A 22,882-nucleotide genomic window follows, 5' to 3' on the forward strand; every position below is an offset into this window, starting at 1 on the left:
ATATTAGTCCTAGACAAAATTCTGCTGTTTGTTTTAGGACATGATAGGTTTCCTCAAAGCAATATTGTTTCTTTTTAAAAATATGTAAATGTACATAGAATGATCTTAAGTCACCATAAAGGTGTATAAGAGCTGAATGCCTTTAGAAGGGCTGAAGGGTGACTTCCCCCAAAGGATGTTAAATTCTGGGAGAGTATCTCCATCCCTTGCTGAAACTTAGCAAAGACATCTTGATGGTTCTAGATAGTTTGATGGTGCCTTACACTTCCTGAAGAAGGTTGTAGTTGTAAAGATTATACAAATACTTGTGGTTCTAACCAAAACCCCCCCAGACATGCTCTAACTTAGTGGGCTGGGGAGATTTTCTATTGTCTTTTAGGTCCAGAGCCATTGGCAGAAGGAATTCTGGGGACTCCTTTGTCATAGAATCACTGCCATCCCTACTGGCTGCACTGGGGCCCAAGTACTTTTCCTTATAAAATGAAAATTAGGGCCAGGAGTCAGTAGCATTTCCATTCTCAAACTAATATTTGATTGAAATTACTTATAATTACTTAACTTACTTGAAGTGATTAATATAAGTATTTCAGAAAATTAGCTTCCAGAAACACATAAGTGCTTTGAGTTTCTGAAAATTATCTTCTAATTCTCTTGAGAATGCAAAGTGTGTGGGTAACCTAAATATTAAGAGACAGGAACTATTTGACAATTAGAAGGCTGCAATTGAAATGAATCCCTGTTAGGGTGCCTGGGTGGCTCAGTCAGTTAAGGTCATGACCCTGGGGTCCTGGGATTGAGTCCCGCATCGGGCTCCCAGCTCAGTGGGGAATCTGCTTCTCCTTCTCCCTCTGCCCCTCCTCACCACTCATTATCTCGCTCTCAAATAAATAAATAAAATACAAAATCTTAAAAAAAAAAAAAGAAATGCATCTCTGTTAAATCCCTAGATCAAAAAAGCAACTGGAACTTGTATATCCATAAGGGAATGTGGATGTTAATATAAATAACAATGACTGGGTTTTGTTCCAAGAGGATTTTAAAAAGCAATAGGTTCAGAGGTTGGTTGTACCAGGCCTAGGAAGGGTAACATTAATGGTAAAGTCATTTTTCTTTTGAAAGGTTTTACAATGCTTAAATGATGGGGCTGAGGGAACTGAGAAGGAAGAAACTCTTTCCCAAAATCTGCAATAGTCTATGTCCTTTCTAAATTCATTTGTATATTTCATGTAAAAATTATTTTAGTAGGATGAATATTTCCTTAGATGATGTGGTTAAGGCAATTATTTCTCTTAGTCCAGTCCTGTCAAAAATTCATACTAATAATTAATAACATGCTGAATGAATATTTTAAAAACTGCATTTTAAAAACCTCAACTCATAATTTAAGAAAAATTTTCAGTGAGCAGTGTCAGGGAATCATTGCAGACACTCACAGAAGAGAAGCAATAAAAATTGGTCTGTTAAAATAAAACCAAGCAGGATCAGAGACAGTGTATAGTGTCATTAGATTCTTAGGTCATTAGATTATCTTGGCTAGCTCTTTACTTAGATGAGCCATGTTGCTTGCTTTGGGGCCTCCAGGCAAACCTTATGTGGCAAGAATTGACGTATGAATACATTTTCAGTACACCACTTCGTGTTTTTTCACAGGCCTCTGACATTTGGCCATCCCCCAAATAATCTCTAGTAGGTTTCATCAATGCCTTCATTTTCCTTTTGTAATACTTAATAACTTCTTTGGGTTGGTTTCTATTTAAGCAATTTTCCCACATCCAGGAGTCAGGAGATCCTTGAAAAAGGAAAGTTAAGCTCTCCTAAAAGGCTCAAACAATGTGTCTTTGTAGGTCAAAGAAAATTGGGAGCTGGGGAGAGTAGACATGATTGGAACTCATTCCAAGCCAGCGTTTTCACTCTTCCCTTCCTTTCCTATAAATAAAATTAAGGTTGGGGAAAAAGATTTGGAAAAATATTTGAACAAAAATTTTGTCTCAAGCCCTATACCCCCTCTTCCTTCCAGGCAGAGGCCACCCAGGGGCTTGATTGATGTTCTCTATTGGGGAAATATGAAGGAATACACTCCTGGATAGCTTAAGTGTATCTGCTTTAGTAGGTAACATTTCCGGGCCACACAGAAATGGAACTAGTTTTCTGGGTTTGCCTCCAAGTTGACCGAATTTGAAAATAATTAACCATGAGGCTTAGAGCATGCTACTTTAACTCCCCTGGGCCTTCTTTTTCTCTCTGATTAAAATAAGAGGGCAGATTGGATGCTCTCAAAGGTGATTCTAGATCAGGATTTCTCAACTTTGACATCATTGACATTTTGGACTGAATAATTCTATGCATTATAGGACGTTTAGCACCATTCCTGGTCTTTACATATGCCAGTAGCATCCTCCCCTGTTCTGACGCCCAAAAATATCTCTAGACATTGCCAGATGTCCCTAGGGGATAGGTTGCCAGATAAAACACAGGATACTCAGTTAAATTTGAATATTAGATAAAGAACGAATACTTTTAAATATGTCTGAGATATTGAATGGGACATATTTACATTAAAAACTTATTTTGATCATGTTAGAAGAGTGTGTTCTGACTTGCTAAATATCAGAATGTTCAAGCCATCAGGCTCTGGAGTCATACCTGGATTCAGGCCCATCTCTTCCCAGCTTTGTGTCGGGGTAATCTGTTAACCTCTCTAAAACTCAGTTTCCATGCCTACATTTTAAAGCTGTCATGGGGATTGAATAAGTCATTTAAATGAAGTGCTTATAACCCCCCCTTTTTTTGAAATTCAGATTTAACTGAGCATCCTGTATTTTTATTTGCTAAATCTGGCAACACTATCTGGGGAGCAAAATCACTCTCTCCTTCACCCCACTGAAAAGCACTGTTCTAGGTAAAAATTTTAATGAAGGTGTGGTTCTATTTTTCCTAAGTTTTTTGATTAATTATAGAGATGGGCCAGACTTTTGTTAGAGTAGATGTTTGGAGACCTTCTTATTTGGTTATTTTTGCATTCATTAGAAAATCTGTTCTCAGGCGCCTAGGTGGCTCAGTTGGTTGGGCGACTGCCTTCGGCTCAGGTCATGATCCTGGAGTCCTGGGATCAAGTCCCGCGTCGGGTTCCCTGCTGAGCCAGGGAGTCTGCTTCTCCCTCTGACCCTCCCCCTCTTATGCTCTCTCTATCTCATTCTCTCTCTCAAATAAATAAATAAAATCTAAAAAAAAATCTGTTCTAAAAAAAGAATATTTTTCAAAATTGTTAGGCTAAGGATGTCAGACAATGACCATTTCTTTTAGCCATTGCTGACTTCCCTATCGGAAGACTAAGCATATGGTGAGGGTATTGTTAAGATGGGCGGGAGAGAAAGAGAGAGAGAAGAGAAATGTTTTGTTTGAAAGATTTAAACATGGTTTAGAAGCGCCAGTGTAGAAGTAGACATTATATGGGAAGTTATCACTTGGTAGAACTTGTTTTGAATTCCGTATGGGAGTATGTAAAGGATAATCTTTTCAGTGCTGGCAGCATTTAGAGTTTTTAACCTGTCCTGCTTAAATTTTACCTCATGTTAACTAACCGTAACTAAAAGTAGAAGGATTTCTACAGGTACCTGACTCCTCGTTTCTACTCCAAGCTCTTGAGAAATTATACAGAGAAAACAGTCCATGAAGTGTCCATGTGGGGAAATGGATGATAAACGAAACAGAGATTTAGGTACACGTCTTTGTGTTGTGCCGAACTCAACACACTGCTTTTTCAACCTGAGTCAGACTCATCCAACCTATTTAAGATTATGGCACTTCTTTTTTTTTCCCATTGAGACTTCCTATCTTCATGAAAGTAGGGAGTTTGAGGACGTAGCATAAAAATGAAGGAAACCTGAAGATATTGGAACTGGTAAAATGTGACAGTGATAACTGTGAGCTTGGAGTGCTCATTAGTACTGAAGAATAGAAAAATATTTTGTCGAGAGATTTTTTTCAATGATCACTATAGGCATGGAATCAAACATTGGAGGACATGCCTGAATAGCATGAAATTGTTCCTCTTGTTTCCAAACTTCCAAATAGTTTAGAAAAAGAATACATACAGACAGAGAGAAAGTAGCAAAAAGACAAAATATATTCTAAATGCCAAAAGAGTGCTCACACATTTAGTGCTGTAGTTCAGAGTTGGAGATTTCACTTTCTCCTGGTACTGGGTGACTCACCCTTAGCATTACTGATGTTTTGGGCTGGAGAAGTCTTTGTTGTTGGGGCTTTTCTGTTCATTGTAGGATGCTTAATAGCATCTCTGACTTTTACTCATAGAAGCCAGTACCTGTTGTGATAATCAGAAATTTCTCCAGACATTGCCACAAATGGCTCCTGCGGAGGAAAATTGTCCTGGTTGAGAACCACTGGGTTAGTAGTGTGTGGGAAAACTTCCTGAAAGAGAGAGCATTTGATCTGGGCCTGAGAAGATAGGTAAGATTTTGATAGAAAGGGGTAGTGATTGTGGAGATCATCTTAGGTGTGGGAAATGGCACGAATAAAGATGCCAAGGTGGAAAAAAATCCGAGGTAAGTTTGAAGTGTAACAGGCAGACGAGTTTATTTATAGTTACTGTTCCTGTGGGAAATAGAACATATTTAAAAAAATAAAACATATTTTGTGACTGCCTAGGCCCATAGTAGCTGTTCAGTAGTTAATTGGTGATTTGATTTGAAAAGTAATTTGTATCAGGATAAGAAAAGTCTTGAATGAAAATCTAAGAGATTTAAACTTTTTTCTGGTGGGCAATGGACAGCCCTTGAAAGTTTTTTGAGCAAGGGAGTGACATGATCTTGAGAAAGTCAAGCTGTTCTGGAGTCAGTTTTGTCATTGGTGAGATAAAGGAGTTGGAATTGAGAGTACGAATGGCAAAAAACCCCTCTTTTTTCTCCACTTTTACAAAGCACCTTTGTCTACATTTCTAAATTGATTGCCCCTGCCATCCAATATTAACTACATAAATTTTTTTTCTTTAGTTATTTTTCTTCCCAAGAAATACTGGTGCTTGGACATCGCAGTGGAAATGGACTTTGAATATATTTCATGCTAAGAAAAAAACTCCTGCAATTTTATTTTCTTCACCCCTCAAGATGTGATGTCATTAGCGGGCCTGGGCAGCTGGTTTGCCTCATGGGCAAGGACGAAGTTGAGTGGCACTCTGTCCTTGGCAGGGAGGGGCGTAAACCTGGGCTCCTTTCTGCGTCTGGGATCAGGGTTGAAAGAGTTTCCTTTTGCCTCCTCAGATGAATAAGTGGCACTGTACAAGCATTAAAAGAGCTGTCTGTCATATGAACTTGGCATTGTCCCCTCCACAATCTCTTGAAAGTCTGTTTGTGGTGTCACAGGATTAGTTCTTGACCACTCTGTTCTTTCCATTCCCAAAGAGGCAAGACAGCTTTCTTTCTACTGCTCCCACCTCCCAGGTGCTCTATTTACTACAGGACCTGATCTTGTCCCATGGAGAAGTTACATAATTGAGGGTGTTATGAGGTAATACATAGCATGGTTCTCTCTTCCTCCAATCCCCCAAAACAAACTTCTCTTGTTTCTTGGGTTTCTCAATGTCTGACTGATGTGAGAACAAAGATGAGAATAAATTAGTTGAACCAACAAAAATGGAACTTAGGTAATTAGGAGAAAACTCAGCCATGGCTAAAAATGGTTTCTGCTAATTAAAAACATTGACAAGCACAAGATTGTCAATGTGTTTTAGATCTGGCCATCAGGAAATGAGGCCTATGATAGAAATGTTTCTCATAAGAACAAAAAATATTGGGACCTCATGAGATTCAACTAGATTTCTTGAGTTGAATTCATAATTTCAGTCTGCAGTGTTTCATGCAGTTTTTCTTTGTTATTACTATTTGTGGTAGACAGAATGCCCCCCCCCCAAGATGTCTGTACCTTGATCCCTGGCTCCTGCAAAAGTTATGTTACACGGCAAAAGGGACTTTGCAGATGTAATTAAGGTTATGGACCTGAAGATGGGGAGATCATCCTGGATCATTCAGGTGGACCTAATCTAATCTCATGCATCTTTAAAAACAGAAAAATTTTCTCCAGTTGGAGGGAATAGACTCTAAGTATGAGAAGGAGTCAATGCACTGTTGCTGGTACTGAGATGTAGGAAGTCATGTCCAAGAACCAAAGAGAGGCCTCTAGGAAGAAAGGGCCTCCCAGCTAACACCCAGCAAAGAAACAGACACCCCAGTCCTAAAACTTCAAGGGACTGAATTCTGTCAACATCTTGAATGAGTTTGGAAGCAGATTCTTTCCCAGAGCCTCCAGTAAAGAATATAACCCTCCTGACACCTTCATTTAATTTTTGTGAGACTCTAGGACCCAACTGAAATACACTGTACCCATATTTCTGACCCACAGAACCTGTGAGCTAATAAATTAATATTGTTTTAAGATATGAAATTATGATATGATAATCACCTCTATATCCCTAGCACCTCAAACAGTGTCTAGGACATACTATGTATTCAATAGATATTTCTTGAATGAATGAATAGGGCTACAAAAGAATTTTCAATATTATCCCTTCCCTGGTAGAGTATAAAAATCCAGTTAGGGCATCAAAATCTCGGGGTAAGAAAAGAACCCAAAAGACAGGACAATGTAATTTAAGTGCCAAATGAGAGATATAGATAATATATACTTTAGGTTTCTAGTAGGATAGAGATGCGTTGAGACAGAGAGAGCTTTCATGGAGGAGATGGATCTTCAAGCAAAAAGAGGACTTAAGGAAGCAAAGCAGAAGCAGAAGGACAGGAAAGAAAGAGACAGCCCCAACAATACACAGAATAATCCAAGATGACCAACTAGTTTGTATACTAACTAGTCTTGGCTTGAGCATGGGGGGCAGACTGCTATATCATCTGCACATGCCTTGCTAGGAATTATTGTGCACATTTTATAGAACATTACACCTACCACTGGGGACCAGAGTTTCAGTTATCAACATTCTTTGTCAGTCCTTTCATTTACTCTTTCCTTTCCCTCATAATAATATGACATTTTTATATTGAATGGTGTCATATCTTACTTTTTAAAAACAAATTCTAATACAAAAGTAAAATATGTTCGTTCTTGGCCACTTAGGAAAAAATAAGTGTAAAGAAAAAAATCATGCACAATTTCACCACCTATAAATAACTGCCATATAGTTTGGTGCACTTTCTAAGTTTTGTCTCTTTGAATAATTTACATACTATATTCACGTAATTAGCATTAGACTGAAGATATAGTTTCATATATAATTCTTGTTTTATATGTAATTTCCCATCAAATAAATAAACCATAATTTATTTAATAATTTCCACACTATTGGTCATCTAAGTTGTTTCCAATGTTTTGGAATTTGGAATCCAATACTATTACTAAAACCTTGATGAAAATCCTTGTCAATAAATTTCTGGTTGCATTTCTAATTATATATATATATTTTTTTTATTTTTTTTGTTTTTATTTTTTATTATGTTATGTTAATCACCATACATTACATCATTAGTTTTTGATGTAGTGTTCCATGGTTCATTGTTTGTGTATAACACCCAGTGCTCCATTCAGTATGTGCCCTCTTTAATACCCATCACCAGGCTCACCCATCCCCTCAACCCCCTCTCCTCTAGAACCCTCAGTTTGTTTCTCAGAGTCCATAGTCTCTCATGGTTCATCTTCCCCTCCGAATCCCCCCCTTCATTTTTCGCTTCCTACTATCTTCTTTTTTTTTTTTTAACATATAATGTATTATTTGTTTCAGAGGTACAGGTCTGTGATTCAACAGATTACTGTTGTCAATGTCAATGATTACACCATTCACAGCGCTCACCATAGCACATACCCTTCCTAGTGTCTATCACCCAGCCACCCCATCCCTCCCATCCCCCACCACTCCAGCAACCCTTAGTTTGTTTCCTGAGATTAAGAATTCCTCATATCAGTGAGGTCATATGATACATGTCTTTCTCTGATTGACTTATTTCACTCAGCATAATACCCTGCAGTTCCATCCATGTCATTGCAAATGGCAAGATCTCATTCCTTTTGATGGCTGCATAATATTCCATTGTATATATATATACACTACATCTTCTTTATCCATTCATCTGTCGATGGACATTTTGGCTCTTTCCATTGTTTGGCTATTGTGGACATTGCTGCTATAAACATCGGGGTGCACGTACCCCTTCGGATTACTATATTTGTATCTTGGGGGCAAATACCCAGTAGTGCAATTGCTGGGTTGTAGGGTAGCTCTATTTTCAACTTTTTGAGGAACCTCCATACTGTTTTCCAGAGTGGCTGCACCAGCTTGCATTCCCACCAACAGTGTAGGAGGGTTCCACTTTCTCCACATCCCTGCCAACATCTGTCATTAAGGCATCCAAATCAGCAAAAAAGAAGTCAAACTCTCACTCTTTGCAGATGACATGATGCTTTATGTGGAAAACCCAAAAGACTCCACCCCAAAAACTGCTCGAACTCATACAGGAATTCAGTAAAGTGGCAGGATATAAAATCAATGCACAGAAATCAGTGGCATTCCTATACACCAACAACAGAAGAAAGAGAAATTAAGGAGTCGATCCCTTTTATAATTGCACCCAAAACCATAAGATACCTAGGAATAAGTCTAACCAAAGAGGCAAAGGATCTGTACTCAGAGAACTATAAAATACTCATGAAAGAAATTGAGGAAGACACAAAGAAATGGAAAAACGTTCCATGCTCATGGATGGGAAGAACAAATATTGTGAAGATGCCAATGCTACCTAGAGCAATCTACACATTTAAAGCAATCCCTATCAAAATATCATCCACTTTTTTCAAAGAAATGGAACAAATAATCCTAAAATTTGTTTGGAACCAGAAAAGACCCCAAATAGCCAGAGGAATGTTGAAAAAGAAAAGCAAAGCCGGTGGCACCACAATTTCGGACTTTAAGCTCTATTACAAAGCTATAATCATCAAGACAGTATGGTACTGGCACAAAAACAGACACACAGATCAGTGGAACAGAATAGAGAGCCCAGAAATGGACCCACAACTCTATGGTCAACTAATCTTCGACAAAGCAGGAAAGAATAGCCAATGGAAAAAAGACAGTCTCTTCAACAAATGGTATTGGGAAAATTGGACAGCCACATGCAGAAGAATGAAACTGGACCATTTCCTTACACCACACACAAAAATAGACTCCAAATGGTTGAAAGACCTAAACGTGAGACAGGAGTCCATCAAAAACCTAAAGGAGAACACAGGCAGCAACCTCTTCGACCTCAGCCGCAGCAACTTCTTCCTAGAAACATCACCAAAGGCAAGGGAAGCAAGGGCAAAAATGAACTATTGGGACTTCATCAAGATAAAAAGCTTTTGCACAGCAAAGGAAACAGTCAACAAAACCAAAAGACAACTGACAGAATGGGAGAAGATATTTGCAAATGACATATCAGATAAAGGGCTAGTATCCAAAATCTATAAAGAACTTATCAAACTCAACACCCAAAGAACAAATAATCCAATCAAGAAATGGGCAGAAGACATGAACAGACATTTTTCCAAAGAAGACATCCAAAAGGCCAGCAGACACATGAAGAAGTGCTCAACATCGCTTGGCCTCAGGAAAACCCATATCAAAATCTCAATGAGATACCACCTCACACCAGTCAGAATGGCATTTCTAATTATATCTTAAGGCTAAAGTCCCAGAAGTTGGGATTACTTTCCCAATTTGAGATTATTATAATAGTGAATGACTTTTTTTTAAGGCTCTTTGTGCAATTTGTCATATTACTTTGCAGAAAGAAAAGGAGGAGTTTGTTGTTTTATGTACTACCTCATATCAATTTACATTTTCATGAGTTGTAAGAGTGTTCATCTCACCAAACCCTTACCAGCATTAGTTTTCTAACTCTCTCTCTGTTAATGATATTTTATTTTGGTTTGTAAATTTCACAAATTTTATAAATGTATTTTGTATATGGGTGAAGTTAAATATATTTTCATGTTAGAGTGGACATTATTTATCTTCTTTGTGAATCCTCTATAGATGCCTTTGCCTATTTTTTAAAAGATATTTTATTTATTTATTTGAGAGAGAGAGTGAGAGAGAGAAAGCATGAGAGGAGGAAGGGTCAGAGGGAGAAACAGGCTCCCCGCTCAGCCAGGAGCCCGATGTGGGACTCGATCCCAGGACTCTGGATCATGACCTGAGCTGAAGGCAGAGGCTTAACCGACTGAGCCACCCAGGTGCCTGCCTTTGCCTATTTTTTATATATTAGTGTTTTGTATTAATTTATAAGAGCTCTTTATATGTTATCATTAATTATTGCTATTTTGATTGTTATATTAATGTTTAATCAGTGTGTTAATTGATACATTTGTACATAGTATTTGCAAATAATGTTCCCATTTTCTATTTTGCCTTTGAATTTTGTTTATAATGTTTATATGGTATCAACTTTTCAAAGTAATACCTTAATATCATGGCGAGTCAATGGCTCTATTTCTTTTTGTTGTTGTTGTTAAAGATTTTATTTATTTATTTGACAGAGAGAGACCCAGTGAGAGAGGGAACACAGGCAGGGGGAGTGGGAGAGGGAGAAGCAGACTTCCCGCCGAGCAGGGAGCCTGATATGGGGCTCGATCCCAGGTCCCTGGGACTGTGACCTGAGCTGAAGGCAGACGCTTAACGACTGAGCCACCCAGGCGCCCTGTCAAAGACTCTTTTTTTTTTTTTAATTATTCTAGAACATGTTGTTCTCTCTTACTCCCCACCCTTCAACCCTATCCTGCTGCCGCAACATGAAACAGAATGTCTATTGGCATTTGGACTTATATTACTCCCAAAATAGAGTAAATTCATTATATTACTTATATCAACTAATTCTTGAATTCAAGAGATGTTCTATAAATATTTTATGATTGTTTAATAAGGAATTTTCTTTTAGAATAGTCAGATATATCAACTCAGTAATCAGAATTATGTGTACTTTAACTTGGAGTGATAGGTTCTAACTGTTTATCATATTGCTCTGAGTGAAATCCCGCACCCCAAGGATTATTTTGAAGGAGTTATTTATAAACTGTCGTAACTTTGGAGTATGAAGTAGATATGAGCTGGGAGTTTAAGGTATAGCCACTCATTCTGGGGAGTGGCTTTGGGAGTAAGTGTCTTAGAATTCTTACCATAGCAATTGAATAAGCATTAGTTTTTGGGACTTATTTCCTCCACTGTTCTACTCTTGTTAAGGTTTGATCAGCTTTGTGTTTAACTATGCTACGTAGGCATCTATTTTTGAAAGGATTTACTTACTATCTCATTTATGTAGCAGTAGCACGTAAGAATGAATCATGTTTCATTTTAAAAGGATGAGAGCAGAAATGCCAAACACATATCCTTGTGAATAGGAAATCTGATCTTTAGTAGAGCTTGTTTGGGTGATATGTTGAGGATTCTGGGAATGTATTCTCAGGCTCAGCAGCCAAAGGATGCCACAATCAATCAGTGATCTGGGAGGAAGGTGTGATGAAATTCATGCTGTGTATTTACCAGCCCAGATTAAAGTTAATTTAGTTAATTTTAAAGTTCAAATATAAAGAGATTTTCAAATTTACTTAGTCTCCGGCATGCTGTTTTTGACATAAAATTACAAAGACATTTTTTCCTCAGCTGTTTTAGATGTTACTCTATTGTAGAGAACAGCTTTCTTTGAAGATAATCTGATATTACAATTATTTTATTTTTTTTCTATTTGAAAAATGCTGATGAAGAATCCTGAGTAAATTCCCTTTGTAAAGGCTCAATCTTCAAAGAACCGAAAGAGGGCTGATTTCTATTTGTGACAATATATGGGTCTGTGTAGGTTTTTAAATACAGTTTGTTTTTAAGATGAACATTTAGTACATGAAATCTCATTTGCATGTTTAGTGAGGGCACAGTAGAAAGGTGTTGAGCCATAAAGAAAAATTAGGATCCTTCCAAACTTCCCTTAATCAAAAATCCATATACCTGCAAAGCATAAGTAACTTCAGCTCTTTGTAGTTCTCATCGTTAGCTTTCAAACTTCAGTCTTCTTTATTCTCAGACAACTAGCCTCCATCTTTTATTCTGTCCTATGAATGTTTAAAATGCTCTCAACTTGGTAAAGCATATCTTATAGCTACAAACCTAGTGATAGAAAACACTGAGCTCCTTTTCCCTTCAAATGGTTGGTGGAACCCCAGGGCTCCCTGCAGTTTGCATTAGGTAACACTGACTTTATCCAAAGTTCCAAGATTTGAAAATCCGGTTCTTTGCTTATGCTAACATACATGGTGAACTATAGTTTTCATTGAAAATGCCTCCTGCCAATTAAAAACAAAGGAAAAGATAAATTGCAAATAATTTTCAGGGAATTAGGCTTAAGTTTCATTACCAATGTATCTTGCAGAAAAAACAATTCTTTAAAGAAATCTAAAACCCCCTTTTTTTATGTTTATAGCCACTTTCTCTCTTATCTTCCTACCTACACTGAAACCTCATTTTAGCTAAAAATATGTGTAGGTTCTTAATACCACACAAGTTTGTAGACCAGCTGTGTTCATACCAACTTTGTGTCTCAATCATTTCTTTTTCAGTTTTGACTAAACATTTCCTCAGAAAAAATATTCTACTTTTTTGGAGACAAGTTGTCTCCTCCCTGAGGTTTGGTGACTTCATTTGATATGACACCAATGTTAACCAAGGAAATGAACATAGAATATTAAAAAACCAAAAGGGAAGGTGTTTTAAATCATTGGGCAGACACTTGGCACCAGCTTTTTAGAAGCAACTGGCTCAATTAACCAGTTCACGAAATGTGCCTCATTGTGTAGAAAGAATCTGACTCTCCAAATTATAGAACTGGTAGAACGTTGTACACCGGGTTTACTTTGCTGGGGAACGTCATCCTTGGCTCAAATTCAGCAAAAGATTCATCATCTTCCCAGGTGACTCTGGGGCAAACCAAGGTTTAGTCTCCTTTTATTGCCAGGGAGAGATTGATGGTTGTGGGTACAAAACTATGCAAAAGCTGGCAGCTCTAGCTGGCTGGAGCTTTCAGGTTTGTCCAAGTGAAAGTCAAGGGTGTGAACCCAGGTAAACTAAATGTTTACCACTGAAGAAGCCACCATGAATTTGAAACCACTGAGGTGCATAGTCCCATTCACAGAGAGCACACCATTCTATACAGCCACAATTTTCTCTGTGAATGACTGTGAAATGTAGGTTAGCTCATTTAAGTTTTGGGCTAAACATGCAAGCGGGAGATTTTACCAAGATAGGCAGTGGTTCCATCCACAGCATACAATTAAGAAGAGACAGTTATGTCACTGGAGAGAATTCAGGCTTGGGCTTGTTAAGTGTAAGAATTTGTTATATTTTATAATGATTGCAACTGCAAACACTACTTCTCCATAGTGGTTAGCAGAGTGCATGCCTTTAGCTGTGAAAAGCAGGATTTAAATGGTGGGTGGAACAAGGTGGGGACTTATTCTCATAAGAATCTAACTATATCAATAGCTTCAGAAAATAAAAATTTTATGTTTTTTGAAAACCAGGTGATTATAAGTAAATCTCTTCATTGAAGTTTCATCTGTATAATCTAACCTGTCTGATTATATACTTTGAAATTAGTTCTCAAAGTACTGTGTGGTATGATCATCCTCTAAATTTCATAACAAATACACTATGATACTTGTTAAGTTTTGTATTTATAAGAGTCAGGAAAAATAATGACTTCCCACATTAATGGGATCAGATAGTTTACTGTTGTTATTAGGTATTAAGCACAAACAGATGGACTGTCCCAAAGGAATAAATGAAGAAAGCAAAATGTATTAAGAAAGATGTGCAAAAATACACTGTTAATTACTTGTTCTGGTAACAAGAACAGTCTTATGACTTTGCAGAATGGAATCTACAAATATATAGGCTATGGGAAGTAAGCAGTTCCATTTATTCAATATTTAGCAAATATTTAGTTACCTACAATATGCCAGGCACTGTATTAGGTGCTAGGAATAAAAATATTTAACAACTTGGTTCCTGCTTTCAAGAAGCTCACACATAGGCAAATAAACATGGTAGTTGCCATAGTTATATGAACAACATTCAAGGAGAGTAAAGAAAGCAGCTAAGTTTCCCTAAGGGATCCAGGGAAGAAGGAAGTAATTCCTCAGTTGACACTTGAAAGAACCGCAGATTAGTGGTAGGGAGGAGAAGGAGAGAGGTCCAGAGGCCTCCAGAAAGGGTGGTATGTTCAAGGAACATAGATGAATTGGGCTTGGTTCTTTGAAGGGAGGGGCCTGACCACGTCTAGGTCATGTAGGTCGGTAGAATCTACTTTTGGATAATAACAAATGACTTAAGAATCCTGGGAAGAGGATTGACACAAAGACCCTTTTGGTTAAATGTATTTCTCTGAGAGCTCTGCAGAGTTGAGGGGGAGGTGCTGACAGAGCGGGCAGTGTGGTTGTTGTGGCGATGGGGGAGGGGGTCTCCAGGTTGGGATGGAAGTCAGACAACCTTGACGATAGCAGTTTCCCTCTGGCAGTCCTGGGCGCAACTGTCTCAGCTGCCACCTTGCGCTGGACTGGAAGTCAGTGGCATGCCCTGTATGCTAGCCTTGTTCTCTTTCATCAGTTATAAGTTCTGAGGCATTATAAATAACACCTATATGCATACAGATAAAAATTCCAACAAAACTCTGAGGGGTGTACAGATTATTTTATTTTTCTTTTATTTCGCTACCTGAAGTATTGAGGGACTAAAACTTACATTTTTTTCTCTACAAATACACACAGTGACAGTATGTGCAAGTCATATTTAATTTCAAAATGAATCTTTTCATGTCAAGTATAGGCAAATCTGTGCCAATCGCATACCGGAATAGGCCCATCTAAGCTCCATTATTAATAAAGTAGTCTAATATATGAGGTGTGTGGTTGAGGAGATGAGCTAGTGAGTTAACAGGGGAATTCACTGTGTATGAGCAACTTGTGTAGAGCAACTTGAAATGGTAAGGACATCTATGACAAAAACTCCTGTGGGGTCCTATCTGGCTCATTTGTGGCCTGTACATGAATGAGAAGTAAGCCCAGCATGAATTTTCTGTTAAGTGGGTTATGTGTATTTAACAGTAATAACCAATGGTATACTGTGACCTAGCAAGTGCAGTAAGTAGGATCAAAACTTCACTTCATATCAAATATGGAAAGCTGGTTCAGCTAGAACTGGAGACTATGAGAACCAAAGGCACTCAAAGAACACTGTTTTCATTTAATTGATTTTGTCTCATTTAGGAAGCCCAATCTGCTTAGTATTAACTGAACAAAATGTATCTGAAAATTAAAGTTGATTTTTTGATGGTTCTAATGGTGAATCTGGAAGAGAAGAATCAGCTTGTTAATTTTGATTTAGATAGAATTGACTGTTATGGAATTGTACTGGAGTCACTATGTTCACTATTATTTGTATTGTTACCTTTACTGTCTTGTTAGGCACTTTCTACACGTATGGCATGTGCCGAGCAGTCCCCACTCAGTATTTCATTTTGTCTCTTCAATGTTATTAGTATCCCCATACTCAAGTAAAGCTGAGGCTTTGAGAGGTTAAATGGACTTTTTGCTATACGGCTCACTCTAAATGTGAGAATGCTAGAGCTGAGAGAAACTAGAGGTCATCTATTTCATCAAAAACTTAGATGCTAAGCAGTCAGGTAGGTAACTGAACACCAAGAATCCACACTATATCCAAATGGGACAACTGCTATTCGGTTTCAACCTTTGTTTTCACTTGGGCATATAGGCCCAGTGTTGCCAATCTTATGATTTTTAAAGAGAAATCAGAAATCTGGATTTAAATGTGAAATTTCCCAGTTTTTAAAACAGGCTGGGCAAACAAGGTATGTCCAAAGACTGGGTGTGACCAAGGGGCTATAGCTAGCAACGTCTTTTTTTTTTTTTTTTAAGGTTTTATTTATTTATCTGAGAGAGAGAGAATGAGAGAGAGGACACGAGAAGAGAGAGGGTCAGAGGCAGAAGCAGACTCCCCGCTGAGCCCAGGGAGCCCGATGTGGGACTCGATCCTCGGATTCCAGGATCATGACCTGAGCCGAAGGCAGTCGCCCAACCAACTGAGCCACCCAGGCGCCCCTAGCTAGCAACTTCTAATCGAGTACAATCCCATTATTTTACAAATGACACAGAGAGGGGAAGTGAGCTGCCCAATGTTATGCAGTGATTCAGTGGTATAGCTGGGAATCAATATGCAATATATATTCCTTCCATTTTTTTCCTCAAAATCATGTTAGATTACACATTACTAAAACAGTTCTTTGGGGCACATGGGTGGCTCAGTTGGTTGAGCATCTGACCCTTGATTTCGACTCGGGTCATGGAGATCCAGCCCACGTTGGCTCTACGCTGGGTGTGGAGCCTGCATGGGATTCTCTCTCTCTTTCTCCCTCGGCCCTCACCCCTCCCCTGCCCCTGTTGCATGCTCTCCCTCTAAAAAACAGTAATAGTAAAAAATAAAATAGAATAAAACTGTTCTTTAAGTTTTTCAGAAAAATTGAAGTGTGTAGATGAGGAAATGAGCTAGTGACTGACAAGGATGGACCAACGACCATAGATTTTTGAAAGGTATTTAAAAATTCTTTACTGCCTTGCCATATTCTATTGAAAATTGATGGACACTTTTTGTTTTTTAAAGATTTTGTTTATTTACTTGACAGAGAGAGACACAGCTAGAGAGGGAACACAAGCAGGGGGAGTGGGAGAGGGAGAAGCAGGCTTCCCGTGGAGCAGGGAGCCCGATGTGGCGGGCTCAATCCCAGGACCCTGGGATCATGACCTGAGCTGAAGGCAGATGCTTAACAGCTGAGCCACCCAGGCGCCCCCTGATGGACACTTTTAATGCTAATGCTTTTGGCATAAATATTTATAAATATTTGCTTTTCTTTCTGATGATTGCTTTTGCTTAGTGGTTTATAAGGAGCTTTAAATAGTGTGATTTGGAGAATAAAATTTCTAAGGAAAAAAGAAAATCTGTGGGTTGATTTTAAATTTTTGCTTAAAAGATATTTCATGAGTATAATGAATTCTAACTACAAATTTTCTAATATTCTTATTTTTCATTTGATATAAAAATTGGAGAAATGAGTTAGTGAATAATTTTTTTAAATAATGAAGGAAGTTTCTGCTTTCTCTTTAAGATTTTTCACTGTGGACCCTAGCAGTTATAGAGTCCTTCTATACTTAACTTGAAACATTTTCTTCCTTTTTTTGTTTCCTTTCTAATGTTAAAAAACAAAACAAAACAAAAAAAGCACCAAATGGCTCTTACGGGAATTCTTTAGTCCTCCTTTCATTAACTGGGTTGTCAAGGAATCTGGGATGGGCCACTCCACTGATAACCCATGGCTAAGGATCCTGCATGTGTGCAGACATGAATTTATAAGGATGAGTGTTTTGGGAAGGACTATAAAGTAAAGAGAAAGTTTTACTCTTCAATCACATCGATTTCTTAAAAGAAGTCATTGGAGTCAAAAGTTAGAGTGACGAATCAGTGGGGGTTTTCCCAGTAGGCCCTCACCTATGTGGTCTCAAGGAGTCATGTGATTCTTGATCTCAAGAAGCTGATTTTGCCTGCCCTTACACTTTGTAGATGGGTATCAGCATTTCCCTATTGCTGATTTGCGTGGCTGCCAATAGTACAAATGTTAAGTATCTTTAATAAACCTAACCATAGTGAAAATTCTCTTCATCTGCAACTTTTCCTTTACCTCCTGTACCATCATGGGCCAGCAGTAAACCTAGCTGACTAGTCACAAAGGTCAGGGAAGATGGGTGGAATCCCGAATTGCTAGGTTCTTAGGATTTCACTGACTTGAAGCTAAGTATTTTATTTATTTTTTTTGCACTTTTTAAAATTATGTTATGTTAATCACCATACATTACATCATTAGTTTTTGATGTAGTGTTCCATGATAAAGCTCAGCATTTTAAAAGATCAACTTATATTTCATAGTGCTCATATTTCATTTTCATATTTGCCACAATGTATTTTTTTAACTTAAATAATTTTAGATTTACAAAAAAGTTGCCAAAAGAGCCCATGATACATTTTCAAAATGAATTTCTTTAAAAAAAATTAAAGGTTATTTCCTTGTATTATTTATTTTAACATCTACTTAATGCAATTATTATATATATTTTTTATCTTTGTTAGGAAAAGCAAATCATCATAGCAATAGTATATGGCCATGCAAATGCCTATATTTTCCTATTGACTCAGGTGAGGAAGGATATCCATAAGGCTTTACATTCAGTAGGTTCTCAAGAAATGTTTGTCAACTTGTGTATATAATAGGAAGGATTTGCTGACACAAATTAATTGAGAATTACTTAGCCATGGTCTAATTTGTATTTCAATATTAGGAAGAAGTTATCATGTACTAGTTCAAATGTGTGGTTCCTTTAACCTAGAGTTTTGTTTTGGTTAGTGGTCCCATCTTAGTGTATTTGGGCTGCTGTAACACAGATGGGTAGCTTATAAGCAACAGAAATTTATTTCTCACAGTTCTAGAGACTAGAAGTTCAAGATCAGGGTGACAGTATGGTTGGGTTTTGGTGAAGGCTCTCTTCTGGAGTGTAGGCTGCCGACTTCTCCCTGTGTCCTCACATGGTAGAAGAGGCTAGGGGAGCTCTGTGAGGTTTTTTACAAGAGGACTTATCCCAATTACGAGGGCTCCGCCTTCATGACCTAAGCACTTTCCAAAATCCCCAACCCTAATACCATCACACTGGGCATTAGGATTTCAACAAATGATTTTGGGGAGAGCACAAACATTCAGATCATAGCAGGTCCCCAGTAAGCTTTCTGGAAGAGTATGGCAGTTGCTCTCTAGGACATTATATTTGAAGGGTACTCTTATGCATAAAAATTTCCTAACTTCTTTTTAGCATCCTTTTAAACATTGATCATCCATTTATTTATTTAAATCCCTTTGAAATCTGAGCTGCGTGACTAAATCCGAGGGGTGAATATTGTTCTACAGTGTTAAGAATAGCTTACGTTTTATTATACCGTATCTGCCCTCCTGCATACCTTAAGGACTTCTCTTTTTGCACATTATTCTGTACTTTAAGAGAACATGGCTTTGCAACCTCCAGTTATGACCATATTTGCTTACTATAGTAGCTTAGGTTTCCTCCTCTCAACAATCTGGGGAATTGCTATGATGTCGGACGTCTGTGTCAACGTGCTGAGGGTGAGAATTCAGATATCTGGAGACATTTCATTTGAGGTTATTTGAGGAGAATGTAATATTGACCTATCAAATTGGTCAGCAGCCCGTTTGTAACCCCCATCTCTGGCAGAGCTTGTCTATTGGAGTCATTCAAAATTTATCTAGTTTCTGAATCTTTTAGTCACTTTTTGGCTCTCCTGATTTCTGTTACGTTTGGGAATCCTATAAATTCACCATCTTCTTAATTAAAAGCCCATGAGTAGAAGCAATATTCAGAGGTGCTTATAATTTCTGAGGACTTTTGAGAGATCTCTCTACATTTTTTCACATTCTTCTATTTATTTTAGCTGGAATGGGGCCACCTTTTCCAGGAGATCAAGTAGAATATACTGGTGCCCATTGCATTTTCTCAAACACTGCCTCCCCTTCCTCCCCCCACTTTGTTTAATTCAATTACACAAAGATGTTCTGCTCATACATTTTTTTTTAAAGATTTTATATATTTATTTGAGAGAGAAAGATAGTGAGAGAGAGCATGAACGGGGGGAGAGGGAGAAGCAGGCTTCCTGCTGAACAGAGAGCCCTATGTGGGGCTCCATCCCAGGACCCTGGGATCATGACCTGAACGGAAGGCAGACGCTTAACCGACTGAGCCACCCAGAGCTTACATTTTGTGTAAGCTTTGTGCTAACTGCTGAAGGGGGTTACAAAAGTGAGTTAGTGAGTTTTTGTCCTAAAGCAGTTTATGATCTTGTGTGATAAGGGAAATGGTTAAGGACACCAAAGCTGTGCAGACAAAAAAATATTTCTGTTTCCGTTTTTATTTTTTACTTGGGTTAAATTTATCTAAAGCTTTCTAATCAAAGCTCTATGGAATAAAAGAGAAAAGGAAGAGAAAAGCAAAGACCCTGGGCCAAATATGCTTATCATGTGCTATGAATAGTCTTGCTCCAAAGTATGAAGTCCAGATGTTGGATTTATCCCCTGGTTCAGTGAATGACAAAACTCATAATACTATATCTTTTATAGCTTCACTATTTATATATAACCTGTGACAAAGCATTAACCCCCTTTGACTAATATTTTCTGCCTAAAAGGATCCACTGGCAGGCATACAATTAAGCTCAGTTGGAAGAAGCATATTCCTGAGTTCATGACAGTGAAACTGGTTGTCTTTGGCTTGTCACTGTGCCACAGTAATAAAATGTAACAGAGATAATACAGGAATTGTTACAATGCAACATGACTAACATTGCCATTGCACACAGTGCCTTGTACCTAAAATCTTTCTGTTCAACCAATTAATTCATGAAACTTTTTCATAGCTTACGACTATGAAAAAGAACAGTTAGTGGTCACCTGCCTAAGATGGGGAAACTGAGGCACAAAGCGAGCAGTTAATTTCTTTGAAATGTCCAGGGAGCAGTTAATTTCTTTGGAATGTCCAGTTAGCCTCTGAGCCAACATTACTGATGACTAATTCTTGGTTCTTGACAACAGTTCTTCCCCAGCTCAAATATGTTCTCAGCAAATCGTGAAGCTCATGACTGACCAATGAGCACTGATCAGCTTGTTCCATTAGAGAGGCATTAGAAATCTTCAAGGTCACTGTTTGTTTGTATATATCTTTGACATCATCTTTTGGACTGTACTTGAGGCCGTTACTTCGTAGCCAGTAAGGAGAGATCCCTGACTCTATCAACACACCAGTAACTGTTACCGAAATACCACAGACCCAGGCTCTCCCAGGAGGCATCCCTGGCCAAGAGGATTACTGAAATGAGGAGCGTGAGGAAGAAGAGAAAGCCAATATCCTTATGAACTAAACTTTATTTCTAATAAAAGAAAAGAGAACAAGAACAAAACATTGACTTCAGTTCAAAATCCAGCTTGTTTTCTTTACAGAGCTATTGAAGTTTGTCCATACAAACTCACATATTTTCTCCCTAGCTTATTGTCACATACTTTTAAGAAGACAAATTATTTCCTCCTGATTTTTTTCTCCTTCCACCTGCTTTTCTATCTGCTTTGAAAAACCACAATACTGTGGACGGAGGCTTGACTTGGTGGTATTCCTGGCAGGCAGACAGAGGGTTAAAGGACGGAAGCAGCAAGTGATGCTAGGTTTATCTGACATATCCGTTTTCCCTACTTCTGCCTTCATAATCTCTTACTTAGGAACACAGGGAAATCTCTCCAATCTGACCCTGACTGCATGGAAAAGAGCGAGCAGGAGGTCGACACTGCAGCAGTGACTTGGCCGTTTCTCAGGCGTGTGCTGGAGCCCGCTGGCTGTGGCTGTAGGAGCCGACTATGCTCATCTCTTCTCAGCTCTGTGTTCAGTGATGTCATGTTGGTAGCTTGAAATTGGCCACGATGGGGTATTTATGCCATGGAAATCTGCAGATGCTACCTACCAATCAGGGATTTTTCCCCCCCCTGGAGAGCTAGTTTACCAGCTTATCACTGCCCTTTGTCTTTAACCCGTACTGAAGGATTTCCACCAGTGTCCAGTGAAACTTCACCAAACCTTTGACATATTGTGAGCACAAGATGACAACCCAAAATGAATTCGGAAGAGATAAATTCTCCAGCTGTGTCATCATCAAAAGATAGCTTGGGGGCAGGGCTTTATCTGTCCCATAATCTCTAGGAGCAACTGCTTACGGGTCCACCAAACAACTCGTAATATATGACATAAGTGTGTTTCTAAGCAAATGGAGCTTTGAGATAATCTATAATCCCTTGTTCCCACTTTCAACCAGATTATCCTGCTAGATCTCCTGGCTCCAGTAAAATCTTAGCAACCCTTGCTGGCAACTTTTGGTACATTTGCAGTTATGGGTGGAGGCCTTTTGCAGCAGTAACTTCTGTGATTCTGTGCTTCTGTGATCCCCAAAGACTTGAAAAAAGCATCAGAGATTCTGGTCCCACCATGGCCTTCAGTGTGGGGGAAGTTTGGGTAGCATCTGAGCATTGGGGTAAACCTTGGCAGCTCTGGACTTCTGAGATCTTGTCTTTGTTGCCTTGATAACATCTCAACAGCTTCAATGATGGCAGGAGAGGCCACTGGCAGCAAGAGCCAGAGAGAAGGAAATACCAGAGTCTCTCGGTAGCTGTCAGGACAGCATCGAGGACCACAGTTATTCGCCCTTTCCCAGTAGGGATTTCTATTTCTAGAAGAGTGAGGATCTTTGAGGAGAATCTGCAGGTCCCCAGTCATGCATGGGAGCAAGAGTTTGAGAGGCCATCATTTTACTTTCAGCTTACTGTGTTCTAAGGAGGCATGATTTTAAGTTCTCAATCTGTGAAATGGCAGAGGCACAAAAATGCGGCGTCTGAATTTAGGCAGACATGATTTAACTGTTGGTTAAGCCCCTAACAATCACTTATCCATTCATTCATATTTCAAGATAAAAAAAAAAAGCAAAGAAATCCCCAATGACTTAACATCATTCTCTCAAGAAAAGTGAACAAAGTGATAGGGGCCTCTGAGTTGCCATTGCACATATGATACAATTTTGTGCTTTGAAAAAATCAACTGCTAGAATACAGAGTACTTAAAA

The sequence above is a fragment of the Eumetopias jubatus genome, unplaced genomic scaffold (genome assembly GCF_037043125.1).
Source record: "Eumetopias jubatus isolate StellerSeaLion01/CBP00866 unplaced genomic scaffold, mEumJub1_p1.0 scaffold_6, whole genome shotgun sequence".
In the NCBI taxonomy this organism is placed as follows: domain Eukaryota; kingdom Metazoa; phylum Chordata; class Mammalia; order Carnivora; family Otariidae; genus Eumetopias; species Eumetopias jubatus.